The sequence below is a fragment of the Neolamprologus brichardi genome, chromosome 2 (genome assembly GCF_056152115.1).
Source record: "Neolamprologus brichardi isolate AB-2024 chromosome 2, ASM5615211v1, whole genome shotgun sequence".
In the NCBI taxonomy this organism is placed as follows: domain Eukaryota; kingdom Metazoa; phylum Chordata; class Actinopteri; order Cichliformes; family Cichlidae; genus Neolamprologus; species Neolamprologus brichardi.
Window position 1 is genome coordinate 34,827,505 of NC_142105.1, and position 13,679 is coordinate 34,841,183.

Below are 13,679 nucleotides of genomic sequence, written 5' to 3' on the forward strand. Positions count from 1 at the left end.
AGTTCATAGTTTGGGGACTTTGCCCTAAAGTAAGATATAAATTGCGTTCTCTATGCAAGAGTTGTGTTACAAGTTCTTTCATAGCGTAACCCACGAGTGACACTGCTGGCTCTTTGAAGAAAAGTATAAGAATAAGTAAAAGAATAATGCATTTACCTAGATTTTAATACAATAAAAGAAATACAAACAGTTGGTACATTAATGGGAAAATATACAAGCCAGAGTTTTCAGCTGAGCAGTGTTGAATCACATGTTTCACAGCCACTGAGCTCATTTTGGACAAGGACGCTAATTCTGCTAAACATTCAGCAGAGCTAATCAGTAACTAATAGCTTCCCCGAATGTTGTGTTAGCTTGATAGTTAGCATAATGGTTAGCTAACTAATTCACAGATGTTGTAATAAAGAGTGAGAAAGGACATACAGGTGTACAGATCTAACATAATTCACAAAGCAGACTGGAGATCACAATATTTTAATAAGGAGAGATCACAGAACATTAATGAAAATGATTTGTTAAGATACATTATTCAATTAAGCTACTTAGTGATTAGACTCTAAGTATCAAAGTAGAACAAAATCCTAACAGTGATAGAAATTAGACCCCCGGAGTCTGGACACAGCTGGTGGAGATGAATTTGGAGACTTGGATGGGATCTGACCGACCAGGGTGAGGCGGGCTGAATGAGAGTCTGAAAGATGAAATGTCAGAAGAAGTCTGTCATTTAAAGCACAGGGCTCACAGAGGGTGAGCCAGAAAATGACTGGACTAGAATAATGATGCAGCATTGTGTTTGACAGCGTGGGAAAATGGAAGTGATGCAAAGAATAGACTAGCAACCAAACACCGGCAAGATGAGTGATTACAGGTCTTCCCTACTGACCGTCATTTGCATTGACACACATTCAAAAACAATGTTGGACCATGTAAGCTGCTCCGGCACTGTGCCAGGAGCACAACAGAAAGTAAACATGAACCAAGTGATACCAGAGACCTTACAGGACTTGGAGGACTCCAGTATGCTAAACGTTCTCCCAGCAGTAATGCATGAATCGCGCTTCAGCGGGAAATCAACATTGTAACTTGCAACACAACAGAAACATTTCTTAACCCTACGCCCCAACCTTCAGCTGCTGCTGGCTGCTTTCACCTGACATGTTGCATATTACATGCTATGCTTACATAGAACAGCGTTTCCCACGACTATGCCGTGACACATTCTCTTCCACTAGAGGGCAGTACAACCACTTGCTGCCAACTGCCAGTAAAACAGAAGAAGGTGAAGAAGAAATTACATAGTAGTCATGCTGTGTGTGAGACACCTCAGTGCCTAATAGCAATAGATAAATATTTGAGAAGAAAAAGTAATCAATCTGACCTGAGTGCTGGAGAAAATCCCGACCCAGTTGAAGGGCCTAGCATGAGTAGTGGTCAGAAGAAATCTAAAAAGGTAAACTGGGGACAAACTGAGCCAGTTCTGCTGTACCCTGTGTTTTGTTTGGTGGTGTGCATTGTGATTTTTCTAATGTGAAATATGTGCTGTGGCTCCAAAAGGTTGGGAAACACTGACATAGAAGGTTAATAACTCAGACACTTGTCACTTGGGAGATATTTTGAAATGGCTTGTTTTGGCCTCACTTTAAAACATTACGTTTAATTTTGTGGCTGCAGGACATAAAAAGGGCAGGTATAAAAAAACAACCTAACTTTGCCCCCATAATTAGAAAATGTAGTTGCTCTCCCTTTAGTGTTTCTGTCGCCACCTTTGGTAGATTTTAATTCTCTAATATAGTACAGCACAATCTGTAAAAGTTGGCTCTTTATTATTGTAGATCAGCTGTAAGGACACTGTGTTCTGCTGAGGTTTATCTCTCAGGAACGAGCGATCCCCCGGGATTCAGGGAGGTCTGAACGCCAGTTAAATGTATCAGATGTGGACTTACTTGCTATTTAGCATAACATTTTCTGTGTTTGATGGCAGAGAAACAAATTTATAAACTATGAGTTTTAAAGCAAATATGTTTTTTAAAAAAATCTAAAAATGAGTTTGAAACTCAAAATGACCATCGTTTTTTGTTTTGTTTTTGTTTTGTTTTGTTTTGTGTTTGTACTTTGCTCTTTGTGCATTTTGATAGGATTTATTTTCTAAAAAATGAACTAGTCACTACTGAGCGTCCTTCTCTTTTGGATAATCCAATCCAGTAACAATGATTTGTTACTGGATTGGATTATCCAAACAAGCAAAAAAATTTATTTGTACATAAGCACATAGATGACCTGTTTTTAAATGTCTGAGAGCAAAAGTGCAGTCACATTTGGTCTTTGATTCTCTTGCTTAATGCTTAAAAAGGCTTCATGGGGAGACACTCGTACATAGATTAGAGTCTAAACTTCTATTTAAATCAGGGATTGATAATCTGTAAGAAGCAGGATTAACAGGACAATACAAACGATTCTGGGTTGTTTTGTGTGGAAAATTAATTTTGATAAGCGGCCATGCTTCAGTCTCATTTTGGATGATATAAAGAAAGAAGAAGCTCCTGAGCAGACTGTAAAGCCCCCCTAGTGGCAAACGTGTGATTATTGATTGATTAAAAATAACAAACAAAAATGACATAACGTCTGTTTTAAAGGCAGAGAAACGTCAGCTCGCTGTGGAGGGTTTCTGTTGAGTGGTTCAGTAGTCGACTCCTCACATTTTCCACTCGATTACTCCTGCAGCTCATGCCTCTGTTAACTTCTCTCCTGACTGATTCGAGCCAACCGTCCTTTCAACCATCAAATCCCAGATCGCAGGTTAGTTTACTTCAGTCAAACATCCCCCACTCTCAGAGTCCATCTGTCTCGCCTGCTGACATCAGAGCGTGTGCTCTGTCGGGGTCAGTGATGAATTGATATTCTGGGGCACAAACCAGAGTTCAGGCCTCCTTTGTAAGCTTTGAGGTATTATAGTATTTCCATTTGTTAACAAGCATTTTTTTTAATCTTCTTTCTCTGTGGTAGCGCAGCTATATTCTGGTTATCAAAGCCTCGGTGATGTTTTTAAATATGTCTGTTATTTTAGTAACTCAAGTAATTGTCCAAATTTAGCTTAAATACTGAAGGGAGACCAGCTGATTAAAGTTATGTGAACAGACCAGCTGAACCTGATCATCATCTCAGCTGGAGGCCTGCCCAGTTCTTGGACTTTTACTTTCACATCATCTAACGTGGCCTCTGTATACATTAAACCTGATTTTAATCATGGACTTTGCCAATTAATCTAGTGAGGCTTCTACTCTTGGCTGCAGTCAAAACAAGTTGTAAACTGTGAGCACTTTGTTCCAGTATTACTGAAATTATATCGGTTGTTTTGCTAAAATGATCAGTTTTAACTTGGATTGTTTTTGGACAAAAAACCCCACAAGACAAATGATCTTTGATCGTGGAGACATCAAATATACCTGATGTAAAACAGCGTGAGCACGAAAGCTCGAGCTTCTGGCCATGAAAAAGGCAAATCTTGTAATTAGTGTTTACAGCAAGTGCAAAATGAATAAAAATACCTCTAAAAATGCTTCTGCACAGCTTATAAGGGAAGCAGCTGGAAAGACTTCAGCCAAGATGGACCACGCGCGTGGAAACTGGATTATGCAGCATGCTGACAATTTCCAGCTCAAACATAAGTTTGCAACAAGTCAAACTGCAAGAAACAACACTACAAGCTAATACACACACACACACACACACACACACACTGTCTATTCTGTGTTTTATCACAAAAGACACTTCAATGTGGACCAGAGAAGCCAGGGATCGAACCAACAACCTTCTTATCGATAGAATCGACGATCTGCTCGCACGCTTGAGCAATCCTTACAAAGAGCAAGTTAAGGAATTTCTGTAGAGATCTCGCCTCGTGTCATGGTCCTGCGCCATGTTGGCCCAGTATTCTTAGTTTTCCTGTGTTTTGTATTTTGTTCTTTATTTATGCCGTGGTTCCTAGGTGGTTTAGTTAAGATGTTTGGTTGCCCCCTGTGTGCCCCTCTGTGTATCTGTGAACCCTCGTTTCCCCTCCTTGTGTTTTATTCCATGTTTCCCCGTTACGTCCGTGCTCTCTCTCCTCCTGTCTGCACCTCTGTGTACTTCCTGTTTTACTTTGACAGTCTCCCATCAGTGTTGTGTTTCTCCTGCCGTGTCTCGTTACGATTATCAGTGTCAGCTGTGTCCCCCGTGTGCTCCCACTCCCCTCGTTAACCCTCTGTGTGTTTATGTCTGCGTCCTCCCTCATGACTGTTGCCCCTCCGTGTGTTTCCTCGTGAGTCACTTCCTTAGTACTTCCCAGTTTAGTTTCATATTATTTTGTATCGTGTTTATCCTCTGTCAGCATTAAAGCTGTATTTTGTGTTCAGTCCTGTTTTCCCGTGAGTTTGTTTGGGTCCTCTCCTGCCTGCACACCGCCTGATCATGACACATGAACTGAAGTGAAATTGTTTCAGAAACAAACTCCTGATAACTAAAAAGAACAAACTTTCATTTTGAAATAGTTTAATTTGACCAAAAAATAATAATTTCTCTTATATACAGTTATATATTAGTTTCTTTTTTGTCATAATTTCCATAAATAATGGAATTAATCTCATTATATAATAAACTGATTTACAGTAGGTCCTTTCAGCACAGACACAGACTTTTTTTCTCTTGCAATGACATCGAAGTCTAATAAATGTTTCTCCTGCACCGCTACTCCTGCTCTCACAGGATTCAGTCGCCCCAAAAGTATTTAATGGGACTGGAATTGGTTAATGAAAACCAGGATCGACAAAAGTATTTGTTTGCTTTTTAATTAACAAAACAAAACATTTTTATAATGAATAAATTCTTTGTTTTTGGTTTCAAAAACTAACTATCAGGTGATGCATGTGATCAATGTCAGTGCTGGGGTGAGGCGGGTGAGGCGGGGGGAGGCAGTCGGATAGCTCTTGCACTTTTGTGGATATCAGGTAAAGTTAAATAATGTTTAAACTGTTCTGGAAAGTTCAAGCAGCCTTAACGCAGATGGACCACAGATCACTCGTATCACCCACGTCTGCTACAGCAGGTTTTATAATGGAGGGTTAATCACTTTGCCTCTGCTGAATGATGGTGGTCACTGCTGAGCTAAAAGCATAATTCAAGGTCTAAATAAATGACGAGCTCTCAATATGACAGTCCTTGAGACGGGATGGGCCCCCTTCAGCCCCCAGGAAGACACAGCCCATTAACTCGCTCAGCATTTTTACGAGACAAAGGCCACGAAACCCCTCATATCTACAGAGACGATGCAAAGGTGGCAGTTTGCCTCGGCTCTCTTTTCCTTCAAAGCAGATTACTTGAAAGAAAAATTACCCCACGGACAACGCTAATCTGCTTGTTATGGCAAGACGGTGAACTGTGCGAAAACTGTTTCCTTAGCAGGAAAGAAGCTTAAAAAAAGAAAGGACCTCTGCGTCTTTTACTACATGTCATTAAGGATGAAGTCAGAAAGATGAAGCAAGCAAAACATTCATTCACTTGCATTGAGCTGTTTGCTTATTTGGCTCCTGAAACAAAGCACTGCGTTCCTGGCTGCTTGTCTCTTGGATTAATTAGTGTTTCAACTGGCATAGCTGTAAAGGTTGTATTTGCATGAGTAAATGATTGTTTAGTGACCAACTTGTTGACCCACAGTTCACAGCTCCCTGCCTGTCTGTGCATCGCTCCCTGTATGGGGTCGCCGCTGTCATGTGACTGTATTATAAAAGTGTTTTTCTTGGCACATCTCCTCCGGTGCCACAGACTCCTCTTTTTGGCAGAGGCACTGCTAAACAAACCAAAGTTACACTAAGTGTACTGTCTTGCTTGAAGTGCAGCACTTTGACAACCTTTGAGAAGATGCCAAATTCAATTATCTTTGGAGTATACTGTCATCCTGCAGCAACAAAATCCTCCACTGATATCACTTCAAATCTAATTTCTCTTCCTGAAGGCAGTGACCCAGGTTTGAAGTCTCACTGCTCGCTGAAAGGTAAACCATGTCTTACTCTATTTGGTCCAATAAACATTCAGGATATGCTCTTTGAATCCCTTATCAAAGCAGGCAGGTCCAGCACGGCGCCACTCCGTGCTATCAAAGTTTCGCGGTTTCCTGCTGGTGTTCATTAAGGACACAATGTGACCGCTTCTTTCCTAGCCTCTGCCGGTCCCTGCAGGCACATGGGCCATCATGCAATTACCTACCTCAGGCCTTCAGTGGTCCCTGAACAATCAATAACTACAGTTCAGTAGCTGAAGCTTCCAGCAGTTTTATAGTTGTGTCACTAAGTAGTGCAGCAGGTTGTCGAGGTGGCTTGGAATCAGGTAGGTGCGAAATACTTGTCACACAATCCAGATACCTTCAGAGAGTGGCAGAATGACATGTGACACTTAATCTGAAAGATGGCTGGAAAATGAAGAAAAATGTATTTCTTTCAGTCACAATGATTCATTTAAAATTCAGCACGAGTCTTGACACAGTTTCCAAGCGTGTCCATAAACATTTTCTTACACATAGACCACTTTCTTACTGGTGGCTTCTGTTTGAGTGATATGTGCTTGCTGTATTTGCAGTCACGGACAGCCCAGCAAAGTAAAGAGTAGCTGGAGTTACGCTGACGGCTGTTTCTTTGGCTAAACAAGTCTGGGAAAATGAAACTGGTGGTGTGACATGACATTTTTACCAAAAAGAAGATTTTCAGAAGCAGAATCAGAATACTTTATTGATCCCTGGGAGAAATTATTTTTCGTTACAGTGCTCCGTTATAAACAAACATTAACAAAGACACTAGCTAAGAACAGCACAATATATACATATATATATAAGTCACTTATTAATAAATAGCTGAAAAATAAACATGTGTAGTTGTTGCAGTAAACAGTGTCTTAGTGGAGGAGTTGTGCAGGGAGCCACAGGCAGGAATGACTTCCTGTGTCGTTCAGTGGTGCATTATGGGTAATCTCAGTCTCTCACTGAGCTCCTGTGACTGACCAGCATGTCATGGAGTGGGTGGGAGGTGTTATCCAACATTGTCTTTATCTTGGACAGCATCCGCCTCTCCGACACCACCTTGAGGGAGTCCAGCTCCGTCCCCACAACATTACTGGTCTTACGGATCAGTTTATCGAGTCTGTTGGCGTCTGCGACCCTCAGCCTGCTCCCCCAGCATGCAACAGCATAGAGATCGCACTGGCCACAACAGACTCGCAGAAAATCCTGAGCATTTTCTGGCAGATGTTGAAGGACCTCAGTCGCCTCAAAAATAGAGACGACTCTGGCCCTTCCTGTAAAGTGCTGTGGTGTTTTAGCCCAGTCCAGTTTATTGTCCACGTGAACTCCAAGGTATTTATAGTCCTCATCAATGTCCACACTGACCCGCTGGATTGAAACAGGGCTCAAGTGTTTCCTGGTCTTCCTGAAGTCCACGATCAGTTCCTTGGTCTTTGCCACGTTGAGCTGCAGATGATTCTGCTCACGTGACAAAGGAGTCGACCACAGCCCGGTGCTCTGTCTCATCATCCCTGCTGATGCATCCAACCACCGCAGAGTCATCAGGAAACTTCTGAAGATGGAGGTCTCTGTGCAGTGGCTGAAGTCTGTGGTGTAGAGGGTGAAGAGGAAGGGGGGAGGACGGTCCCCTGTGGTGCCCCTGTGGTGCTGATTACCCTGTCAGACACACACAGACGTACATATTGTGGTCTTCCTGTCAGGTAATCAACAATCCAGGACACCAGAGAAGCATCGATCTGCATCGCTGTTAACTTATCACCCAGGAGGGTCGGCTGATGGTGTTGAAAGCACTGGAAAAGTCAACAAACATGACCCTCACAGTGCTCGCCGGCTGGTCCAGATGGGTGTAGACACGATTGAGCAGGTAGATGATGGCGTCCTCAGCTCCGAGACGAGGCTGATAAGCGAACTGAAGCGGATCCAGATGTGGTCTTACTCTGGGTCACAGCTGGTCCAGGATGAGCCTTTCCAGGGTCTTCATGATGTGGGAGGCCACAAGCCTGTAGTCCTGGGGGCCACTGGGACGCGGCGTCTTTGGTACAGGGACGAGGCATGATGTCATCCACATCACTGGGACCCTCTGCAGACTCAGCATGAACAGTTTATGAAAGACTCCACACAGCTGGGGGGCACAGGTCTTGAGGACGAGGGGACTCACTCCGTCTGGTCCAGCAGACTTGCCTGAGTGAAGTCTCCTCATTTGCATCTCCACCTGGTGTTGAGTGAAGGTGATGGGTGGGGGTGTCAGGACTCTCCCAGGAGGCAACAGCGCCATGAAGAGAGAGGCTGGCACAGGGGTGTGGCTCTGGGCTCCAGGCTGACCACAGGTGAGGTTGTGGGGGTGTGAGCAGACACTGTGGTGTTAGATTTGTTAGCTCTGTTCTCACCTCCCTCAGCCCCCCTGCTGTTGGTTGGCCTGAATCCAGTGATGGTCTTCATGCCCTCCACACCTCTCTCATGCTGTTCTGCTGGAGCTTCCAGCTTCCTGCTGTAATTGTCCTTCGCCTCTCTGATCTTGTCCTTTAGTAACACCTGGACCTTCCTCACCTCCTCTTCATTGCCCCTCTGAAAGCCTCTTCTTGTTGTTGAGGAGGGTTTGAGGTCCTTAGTCCACGGCTTGTTATCTGGGTAACAATGAAGAGTCTGAGCTGGAACAATGGAGTCGGTGCAGAAAGTTATGTAGTTTAAACTGATAAAAAAAATAAATGAAGGTAAACAAGTTGGATATCGTCTCATGTCTCATATAGTAAAGCCCCGTTATGGAGCTGTAGCTGTTAAACACTCGGAGTTTGTGCTGAAAATGTAAAAAAATCCCCAGTTTTTATATATTTTTGGTATTTTTCTGTCTCTATTGTGTATCTAAACTCAATTACAGGCAAACATCAATACAAAAATACAGTTTGGCAGCAGCTGTGTGAGATCTTCTACAGTGATGCTTAAAAGAAACAATTATACAGAATGTTTGAGGCACAAGCTCGGATAGTGAAAGAGAATAATAACCTTCAAACCTTCATCGCTGTGCAGTAAAACACACAAACATGTCAGGCTGAACTTAGTGTGAAAAACAGATGCTCTGTTACTGGGAATCTTCAGGCGACAGTAATGGCAGAGGTGGAGTAACTGGGAAGCAGCTGGTTACACCCATATAGACAGACATCGCCGCCCTGATGTCACCCAGTAACCAGATCCTGAAGTTAGTGCCGGACTTCACGTTTTTTTAAATGCCTGCAGCTTATGTGGAGGAAATGGTGAACTAAGTTGTCACAGGTCAGCGAAAACTGTGCTTTTCAAACTGATTCAAATTTTCTCTTCATATTTTTTCTATTTCCAACAGTTGTTTACTTTCAGCTGCTCACTCATTCACATGGATCATAGCAGGTGTTTCTTTACTCTGGGGCTTCACCAGGAAGGACATCCAAAGGGATTGGTGTCTCCTCCCGTACATCATGTTTCCTCACATAAAGCAGCCCAAACAGGTACTTTCACATCTCTGGGCTCGAGTTTGGAAACTGTTTGCAAATTCTCATTCACATCAACAGTACAGATTTTTAGTTTTATTCTTTGAATAAACTCTAACTAGGCCAATAGTTTTATGCAATAGTTATTGAACCTGTCACTGTGAGGACAGTAGAACATTTTTGTTTCCACGACTTGCAGTAATGCACCGAGTACAGCACTTCTGCACCACACTTGAAAAAGCAAATTATATTTGCCTCCGGATTTAATTTTCTTGTTGCTTTTGTTCTTCTTTTGAGTCTGACCACACATCCACTGCCTATGACTCCATTTATTACAGTCTTGCAGTCTTACATTCAAAAGTCCATAAACAGTAATGCCCCCTTCTTTTGAAGGATTATATTATTGTGTGTTATGGAGGCAGTGTGCACGGTGGTCCATGCCAAAACACAGCAAATAAAGCCACAGGAATACAGAAACTGTGACACTGCATAAAGTGTCTAAGGCCATTTGTCTTATTAAAAACACACACAGGCTGTGTTTCAGCCCGAGTTTAGAGCAGGGTGGCACCCACTGCAAATCAAAAACAAGCCTGTGGTCATTATTTCCACAGGGTCACTCACAGGCAGCGTTTCCCCTCCCTAAACTGGACCCACACACTCTGAATGCTAACACGCACTTTGTGTTACAGATGATGCAAAGTGAACCGCTCCAATCATGTGTTTGAATCACACACACACACACACACACACACACACACACACACACGCACACGCACACACATTTTCCCATACGGGGTGTCAGAGGTCACAGCACAGATGTGGCTCATGGCCATTGTTCATAATACTTCCAGAGGAGCTTAATTATAACTGATAAGAATATTTCAGAGGTAAATATATTCGTGCATGGTCATTCTTTATATGTGCCATGCTTATACCCTAAAACATCTTAATCATCCAGACTTATTTGTTGTACACATTGTATTGGGAATGTAACCTTTATTAGACGGTGCTTCTCCATCTCACTACAGCTTCACACCGCCACACTTTTATTCTTATCTCTTCTCGCAGATGTTTTTATAAGAACATCTTCAATCCTTCAGTTCTTAATATTTCCTCAAGACCTTGTCTAGTCTCAGAGGATAAAGCAGTTTTATTCCTTAAACGCCTCTCACCTATTATTATCATGAGGATTGCATGCAGTTTAATTAGCGTGAAAGCCATCGCCACATGCAGCAGCACCACAGGCGGGACATGACAAACCCCATCTCTTTATCCTGCAGGTACTAAACTCCTCTGTCGTCTTATCCAAACATCCCAAATCCAGATAACCAGATTCATGCTTCTTATTTAATTTTTTTAATGTTGTGCAGCAGTGTGTGGTAAGTCTCCCCTGATAATCCAGGAGAGGTCAGACTTAAAACACCTCGTGCTGTGCCCTAGTTAGAACAGAAAAGAGGACACCTTATGTCTAATATGTTCCTTAATGAGATACCAACAGGTCAAAAAGGGGTTTTGTTTTTGTTTTTGTTTTGAATGGAGATGCGTGCAGGACTGTGCAAAGATCTTGAGCAGATTTCTTGTTAAGAAAATGGGAGATGGGTACAGCGATTTGTTGAAATGTGCAAACATGCTCTTCTTTGGATATTGGCTGTCTCAATGATCCCTCAGTAAATGGATTATTCTGGAAAACTTTATTCTTTAAAGTATTGCAGAACAGATCACGAGTAGTTCAGAAGGTTTTGTGTGTACAGATCAGTCCTTGTACCTGAAAAATGTCCTTTTTTAAACACTGAATCATTCAAGCATAAAAAGGCCTTTGCAGCTAACTACAGGGATGAGTGAGGGAGTGCTGTGTCTACACATAACAGACAACTTGGCAGTGAACCCATCTTAGATTGCTAATTGCTCATGAACTATTACTAGCAGCACATTATTTGCCTTATTTAAATGGCACATGTTTAAATAACTTGTTGTACTCATTTCCCACTTTACTTACAAAATCTAAATAAATAAATTATGTCTCAAGACTTTCACACAATTTTAACTGAATCTAGCTGCAGAGAAGGAAATCTAAATACAGTAGTACAGACTGATTATTTTTACTGTACGTGAGCAAAACATCATTGCTGTGACACACAGGCATGTCCCCCGAGAGCCAAACAACCTGCAAACACCAGTGAACCAAAGTTAAAACCACTCATCAGGGAAGTGAACAAATAGTGCCAATTCACACTGTCGCCTCACACCACCTGATAGTGTAAGTTTGGGACTCTGTAGGAAGAACCGCAGTGACCCCATATGAGGAACCAACTGGTATTGTTGAGGGGAAGACCTCTTTTATCAGGAACAAACCTCCAGCATTGATGGGCTCAGAGGAGCAACCGTGTCTGGTGCCTCGTTGGGGGAGTGAGAGGAAACAATAACAATCTAGTTATATTGCAGTATTGTTCGAAGCATTGGGCGTCATGGACTGTGAATTTTCTTTGACACATACTTCTTATCTAAACAATGTGGCAGATTAAACACCTCCCTGTGGCAGGGACAAACCCAGCGGTCTAATCAGCATATGATTCACTGTCACGCTGCACAAACCTGCTCGGAGAACAAGTGAGCTGGTGATCGAGCATGAACACGATGTGCTAGAACAAGCTCTATCCACCAAGGTCACACCGGGCAACCCACAGGACCCAAAGGCTCTGCTGCCAGCACCGAGTGCCAGAAACCACCGGACATCTCCAGAGGTTCCTGTCTAGCCCCGCCCAGATTAAAGCTACAGTGTGGCTGCGGCTCATTAGTGCAGCGCGTCCTCAGTATTGTTGTACAAATGAAACAGATTATTGATGTATAAATTGCAGTTAATTACTGCCTTGACAGAATCTTAATAAGTAAATATTATTTATATTCCTGGATTGGAAAGTGGGAGTGGTTAAGTCATACCTATTGTACAGGGATACACGGCAGGTCACGCCAACACGCACAGAATCAGAGTGAGTTAGACTGCAGAGGCTGCGCTTTCACGTTGACTGCAGCTCTGGTGAACGTTGCCTCACCAGATTTGCCCCGTTTCTTTCTGAAAGTGCTGACTTAAGAGAACAAAGAGAAGGTCTGAAACAGAAGCTCCACTGCCTGCTCTGCCAGAGCCCTCATACACCAACACTGCTGAAGTTTTCTGTAGGTTTACACAGTGAGTGACGCTGCAGGCAGCACATCACAAGTTTCAAGCTGCACATGTTTCACAAATGATTTTTACTGTGCAAATCTTTGCTGTGTGTAAAGCACACAGGTGTAAAAATTGCATGCAGAGCTGAGTCAACAGAGACGATCGAGCACAGGAACCACGGGCATATTTCTGATTTTACCTTTTAGAGAATCTAATATTAAAGGAAACATTTCCTTCATTAACAACAAATTAAAGTTTGGGCATTACATAAAACAGTAAAACGTATTATAACTGTGACATGGCTCACACCTCTGACAGGACCGACGGTTGTATGCAGGTCTTATGCAGGTCTTATGCAGGGCTTTGCACACCATCGTCTACATATCTGAGCTGTGAATCGTCATCAGGGTGAAAAAATATGAAACAACCAGTAACTACTAACTAACTCCTGCGTTGGTTCTCCAGGTAAGACTTCCTCCCACCATCCTCCCACATGCATGCTAGCTTAATTGAGTCTAAACTTAGTGAGCACCCTACCTCTCGCTCTATGCTAGCAGTTATAGGCTGAAAGGAAAAGAAAAGGAAAGGATTAGCTATTTTCTAACTCGGACATTTTAAACCATCTTGGTTGTGCAACATTAAGATGTCCCCAAAAACGTTCAAGGATGTTGAAGTCAAGGACCGATTTTGAACATGCTTCGGATTATTGCTCAGCCTCTTTCTCACTTTCTTGATTAACTACGTGACATTTCCAGAACATGTCTTTCGATATTTAACGTCGCGTCTCCACTTTATTTGTACAGCGTTTCCTGTATCACAGGCTGCCACACACCTTAAAGTAGAACGACAGCTTGCCAGTGGTTTTCATTAAACACTGGTCTGTTTTTATTCACATATATCTTTGCAAATTGCAGTCAAATGTAAGATTTGTTTATGGCTTTTGTTTTATTAGACTGTGACAGCATTTGGTGAAAATGTCTCTGTCTTATGAAGATGTTGTTTTCTATACTCGATGTTT